Source organism: Trachinotus anak, unplaced genomic scaffold (assembly GCF_046630095.1).
Source record: "Trachinotus anak isolate AG129_WGS33_773 ecotype Australia unplaced genomic scaffold, CSIRO_AGI_Tana_v1 ptg000005l, whole genome shotgun sequence".
Taxonomy (NCBI): domain Eukaryota; kingdom Metazoa; phylum Chordata; class Actinopteri; order Carangiformes; family Carangidae; genus Trachinotus; species Trachinotus anak.
The window spans coordinates 14,838,062-14,844,844 of NW_027273856.1; the positions used below are offsets into that span (position 1 = coordinate 14,838,062).

Consider the following 6,783-nt stretch of genomic DNA (forward strand, 5'->3'; position numbering starts at 1 on the left):
CTAAAATCAAAGAGGCCAAGCCTAGATAAACCAAACAATGCTAATGACTAGCAGACTACATCAAGCTTCCAGTAAAGCAAGGCTAAAATACCAATAAAACAAACAATCTGAAAGGCCATTAAAAAATAAATTTAAAAAAACTGTTAAAACTCTTAGCTCAAATGTGCTGGGACTGGTAGATGGAAGAGGGTTGAACCAAAGGACCCACGGGACACTTTCTGGCAGGTTGAGGGGCTTGTTCTGCTGGATGCAGAACGCCATCACTGAACCTATACAGTCACACAGTAATGCCCCAGCATATGTTACTCACCCGGGAAGGCAGGGTGCTAAGTCCCACCTGCTCTCCGTGTTGCTCCAGGTATTCTGCAGGCAATCAACAATTAGTCGCCCAGCAGCAGGAAGTCACAACAGGTCGGGATTAGAAAATAAAAGTCCAAGATAAACACACTCAAGAAGATATAAAACATGTAATAAATAAAACCACTGCACAACAGGTCTAAAATGTTGAAAATTATTATTATTATTATTATTATTATTATTATTATTATTATTATTATTATTATTATTATTATTATATAAAATCTATCCTTCACCTGTGTGTCATTTGTTGGAACCAGGAAAATCACTGGAAACACTCACATTTCAATATTGAGCAGCCAAGAGAATATCTACCACTGAGTAGGCTGAACAATCTGAGTCGGTGTTCTAGAACTGTGAACTGATGAGTAGATTACAGACAGGTGTGCAGTGGAGCCAGGAGCCAGGTGAGTGAAGCCTTGCCCACGAGACACACACACACACACACACACACACACGAGTGGAGGAGAGGACACTGGGATAACAGGGAGAAGGGAAACAGCTGGAGTCACAGCAGGATCTGTGACAGATGTGAAGCACTCAGCTTAAAATGGGTTAATTTTGGATCTGCGCTGCATTGTGAGGACAATTTAACCTCTGTGAGGCAGTGTTACACATTTGTGTTAGTGTTAAAATGTTGTAGTTTTAGGACACACACACACACACACACACAGAAACATGCAAAGGTGCACATATCTGCAAAAACATGAATATACTGCATGTACAACCCTTAAAGTGCTCTTGCATATAATAAATACACATGCTGATGAATATGGACACTTAGGAGCATATGGACCAAATATATCATTTTAGGCACATCAGCTAAGCTAAAGCTAGGAAAAGTATTACAAGTCACACCACCTTTATTTCAGCATTGGAAGTTAAAGCACAGTTTGTAATTTTTGAAGTCGGTCATAAAACAACAGTCAGTCGCCTGTATGTACATAGAAACAGGTTTTGTCAGCTATTTAAAGTTCATCTGAAGCTAATCATTAAATTGAGTTTGACAAATCAGGTGGATACAATTTCCTCTTTGTATTTTCCACCTGAGCTGCACTTGGAAAAACAGACAAAGCACGGATTTTGTACAAAACAATGTAACTGCTGTTGATTTAGTCCCCCATTACCTACAAAACCAAAGAAGAGGAATGATTACAGGAAGCAAAACCTGTGTCACTATTCTTATGGGAACCTGATCAGAAGACTGTGAACCTGTCTTCTCACAGTTAACAGAAGGTTAGAAATCTAACCTACAGAATTCGGGAATCAGTAATCTGGATATCTGATAGGATAGCCAATGCTTTGAATATGAGGCCTTCCAGTTAGATCATATACAATCATGTAGTCATTAGGCATGGGCAGCTACACCCGTTAGAGGATTCAGTAGTAGCAGATATAATGGACTGAATATTGACTGATGGCCTAAATGATTCATATGGATGATCAATCAATCAAATCAACACAGAACACTTAGGTAGGCTGTATTTCAGTATGTGTATTTATGTACACTGGTAATTTTTCTTCTATATATCTAAAAAAAAAAATACAGAGAGACTGTAAAGATGCAGGGATTTTCTCCCACAAGAGCCCAACACTAAAAAGCCTTGCTCCCAGTCTGTGTTCCACTTCATCCCATCGGTGTTGGATGGGTCTGAGGTCGAGGCTCTGTGCTGACCAGTCAAGTTTCTCCACCTCCAGCTGGGGAAACCATTTCTTTATGGACCTCACACACGCTATATTCTGTGCATCAACATATAGATAACAACAATATAAAAAGATCAACATACACACACACACAGAAACAGGACTCACTGTCATCACTGCAACACCTCTGGCTGTGAGAGGTAGACTTACACTTACCACATACTGTAGTCCTCTTTAATCTCCCAGCTCCGTTGTTTACCCTCCTCTCATTTTGCTTGTTCACACTGTGCCCCCCACAGGGAAGCAGCTGAACTGCTAATGTGCAGCGACTAAAATCATCATCGGTACACGAGGAGGGAAATGAAGGGTTTGTATTGAAAACGGAACAGCGTTTTGGCTCGGGGAAATGTTCTCAAATTACAGGTAATTGTCCCTTCTGAAATGTCACAAAACTAACACACAAACTTGAGATTGATAATTAACCTTATAACATGTGACAGCGAGTCCCAACTCAAGCTATCAGTGATTTTCTGAGAGCAGGGAATCATATCAGCCTTATATGGAGGAGATCGTAGGTGGCTGTCATTTGAAAAAAATAATAGTTAAATGATGAGTTTATTATTGCAAGTGATGATTTGTGGGGAGAAGCAGAATAGTGATTTCATCAGATTGCAGCACTACAGGCTTTAAAGTACCACAACAGAAAACACTGCAAATGATGTAACTACATATATACTGTAATAAGAAGGGGCGTCATGTCCTCTCTTCCCAGCCCCACAGTAGCTAAACAACTGCAGAGAATTCCTGCTTATCCAGCAAGGACCTGAACAGGTGACAATACAATTTCTTTATTCATTATTTATTTACTTCCTTTTTTTTCTTTTTCCTTTTTTTCGCTGTGGTGGAAATAATGAGACATGTCCTGAGAGAACCATCCCAGCTCTCCCTGGTGTAATTGGTGCTGCCTTCATTCTGATGTGTCAGTCACCCACTGCAGTAGATTTACAACTTCATCTGGTGTAGGAGGAACCTCGTAAGAGCACTTTCCTCTGACAGGCCCTGTTTCACAGCATTACACGGTTCCTTCATTGCTGGCGAGGGAGCCACTGTTCACTGTTCATATACAGCTAACTGTGTCCACAGGTCGTCTGCACCTTTTATATGATGGAAACAATGGTCAATGATATTTTAAACTGCGGTATATTAAGACTATTCCACTGAAACCTTTCAATTTTTTTTACCTTAAAATTCTAATTTTCAAAAGATTTTTTTAATCAATTCTAATATGTAATCTTAAGGTAATTTAACCCTGTCATGCATGAATTGTGAAAGCCAAAGCCAAGATTTTTTTAATTGTGCTTTTATACTTCATTAGATATGAAGAAAATATTTACTTGCATTTAACTTTCAATATTACTTAATGTGCAATAACAGTTTAATTAATAGAACAGTGCATTTTGTGAAAACTGTGAAAATGTTAATTTATTACTGTACAACTAATACTTTTATAATTTTCTATATATTAACATATACTGACTTTGTCCATGGAAAAACAGCCCAAACTAAAGAGTGTCAAATTATGAGGATACTTTTTTTTTTTTCTCTGTATGGTTCAGCTCTGACTATTTGTTTTGTAAACATTACCAAAATTAATTTCCCTAAAAAAAGAAATTGAAGATAATGTCTAGAGCTGCAATTATTAGTCCATTAATCAGTTAGCTGGTCAAAACATTATTGTATAAATGGCTACATTTTGCAGGTTGCGGCATCTCAAGTGTGAGGACTTGATACTTTCTTTGTATCCAATAGTAAAATAAATATGTTTGGGTTTGATTGCTGGTTAAATGAAAAGATACATTTTTAACACATTACATTTGCCTGAGAAAATGTCAGATCAGATGCCAGTCACACAATGGGCTTAATTAGCACAGAATATTGTCTTTGTTGCAAACGCCCAGCAAATTACATAATTCTAAATATATATGGACACTGTAATGGTTATCTACACTGTTTATAGGATTTTTAAGGGATACAACTCAATTCACACATTAAAGGGGCTTAATTTTTCAATTAAAATTCAAATTCAGTCATGGTTTTCATGCTATTTGATAGGTTTTAAGGCCTTTTTACCCTGTAAAACATCTTAATATATGGATATTAACCATTAAAAATCACTTAATATGCTATAATCCACTAGTCTATCTTTGAAAAAAGAAACCCTAAATCTATAATTTGAAAACCAAAGTCTCTTTAAGATCCAAATACCTGTGCACAGTTCCATTTCATGTTATTTGGTAAAACTTGTAGCATTTGAACTGCCTACTTTGAACTGAAAAACACCTTAATATAGGCTATAACAATTCATTATTTATCCATTAATTTAACTCAAATTTGGTCTATTTGGTCAACCTACTAAATACCTGAACACAAATATTATAATATTACAAATATTATTAATTTGCATCTGAAAATATTTCAGACCTCTTAACTTAAGACATCAATGATCCTCGAATTGATACTGAATGGATTTGTCAGCTAATTCAAATGACTGTGTAAATTCAGAGGTACACCTTAAAATGTTCTGCTCTTTTGCAGCCAGCAGGCCAAATTTAGAAGATTTACACAGCATCAAAGTCTACTGAGAAGACAAATATACTCAACAGTGGATTTGTTTTTAAAGTGGTAATTCAGGATGAAGTGATAGAATGCAACATTACACTTTCACATCTACTGCAGGTGAGTCTCGGGGAATAACAAAATGATCAGGACGATGTTGATTCCAGCATTTTGTGGTTGTTATGACTGAAAGGCTAATTCTGCATTCATTTTATGGAACCTGCAGGAATTACAGCTTGTTTTTTACAACTTATTTTCACAGTTCCAGCCATCAGTTTTATGAGTAACACTCATCAAAGTAATGATGCTGTGGTCTTGGAAGGAGGCGCCAATGCTAAAAATAGGCCCAAAGTGGAAGCACACAATAGCACAGGTTGTATAGCAGCCAATTGTTTTGCCGGCTCATTTAAACCTTTTTATTTGAAGGAAAATAATCCAACCTTTGCTAAGGTGTACATAAAATTTACCACCCAATAAAATCAATTCCATCACAAGGTTTTGAACTTTTCTAATCAACTATTTTGCAGCACTTTGTTTTTCCACTGATCAGCTCCTCTGCAACGCATAAGGCTTAGGAGATTTGCTTGGAAGCATATTCACTGTCATTTTTCCTAAACAGAATTTGAATCTGCGCCTTTTTGGTCACTCTCTAAACTTTAGACCACTGCTGTCTGATGGGCTCCTCATGAGATTTTCTCTCTGGACATTAGTTCAAGAGTTGTACAAAACCACTTCAAGATTCAGCAGTGTTTTCAGTAGGTGTGTGAGGGAGATGATGTCCTCCCAGATGACTGATCACTTTTGAAAGCAAAGTCAAATGGACTAGTTGTTGTCTCAGACAGTGGACAAACATCAGTGCCCCTGTAACAATGAGTGACATGCAGGATTAGCTGAAAAGTTGTGAGACGGCTGGACAGATGCAGGGTTTGAATTAGTGGGGGGACTAGTCCAACCCCACTGATTAAGACGTGGACTCCCCCAAAAGAGGTAAAAACAGCAGTTCAGGGAGAAACATTTATAGCTCATTTACCTCTAATCGCAAATATTACAATATATTTCATGTATTCGTGTCTGGAAGAATTGTTTTTAGTTGATTCCAGACACACCTAAATCGGACAATACCATTTCTTTACCTTGATATTAGTTGTCTCGTCTGACTGCCTCTCTTCCAGCAGTGACTCACAACCTCAAGTCTCTGCTCCAGTGCATCGCGCAGAAACTGTAGGTAAATGTAAGTAGCAGTGACTAACTATATAGCAGGTTTAATACACTTTACTTCTGAGTTTCTGAATTAGATTGTGTCAAGTATCTACAGATGAAAGAAATTGTTCATTAGCTTCTAACTTTAGCCTTAAGTTACAGTTTAGCTAATTAATGTTAGGTAGTTTCTAACTTTAGATATGAGATACTAACTTTTTTAATGGGCACCTCCATGGTTTTCACTCAGGAGTTTGACCAGGTTGGGTAAATGAACAATATTAAAATCCAAGTGTACTGAGGTTAGCTTATTCTAATCGTGTAATGTATTTGCACTGTGTGGAAAGTAGCTAAGTACATTTACTATAAGTACTGTACTTAAGTACAATTTTTAGGTACTTTACTTGAGTATTTCCATTTTATGCTACTTTAAATCTCACTGCAGTACATTTCAGAGGGAAATATTGTATTTTGTACTCAACTACATTTACCTGGCAGCTTTAGTTAAACAAGCAAGATGGTGTAAGGAGTGTAACACTGAAGCTTGAGTCCAGACTGTTCCCTTTCACTCAGAGGAAGAAGTGTGCTGCACCAGTGTACCAGAGATATCCTTTTCAGGTTCTCACAGGAATCTGGACCATCATATGACATCTTACAATGTCATAATTGGACCAAGTTCGGCCCAGATTTCATCTTATATAGGTCATAATTAGAAGTATCTGGGCAACTACGTCTCTGGATTCTGGGGTATTTTGCGCAGTGGTGGACCCCCTGATTGTCATCATTAAAATTAGCAATCTGGATGGATGAATGATGTGACAAAACTACTTTGAGATGTTTCTCTAAGCTTCAGATGTGCTATGTGGAGTGTGTTCCTCTCAGAGAAGTCTCCCATATGAGGCTAGCTTCAGTCAAAGACCCTCTGTTCTCAAACACCAAATCAGAATCAGAATCAGAATCAGTTTTAAT

The 6,783-nt window shown here is 37.4% G+C and overlaps 1 long non-coding RNA gene across 1 annotated transcript; it reads left to right on the forward strand.

The window, feature by feature from the left end:
• The first annotated feature begins 550 nt into the window (after positions 1-550).
• LOC139621706 (uncharacterized) lies at positions 551-5,383 on the forward strand. Its single transcript, XR_011691061.1, has 6 exons — positions 551-764; positions 1,907-2,201; positions 2,301-2,424; positions 2,774-2,832; positions 4,597-4,737; positions 4,880-5,383. It is a non-coding gene; the product is annotated as an uncharacterized lncRNA (long non-coding RNA).
• Positions 5,384-6,783: the final 1,400 nt, after the last annotated feature.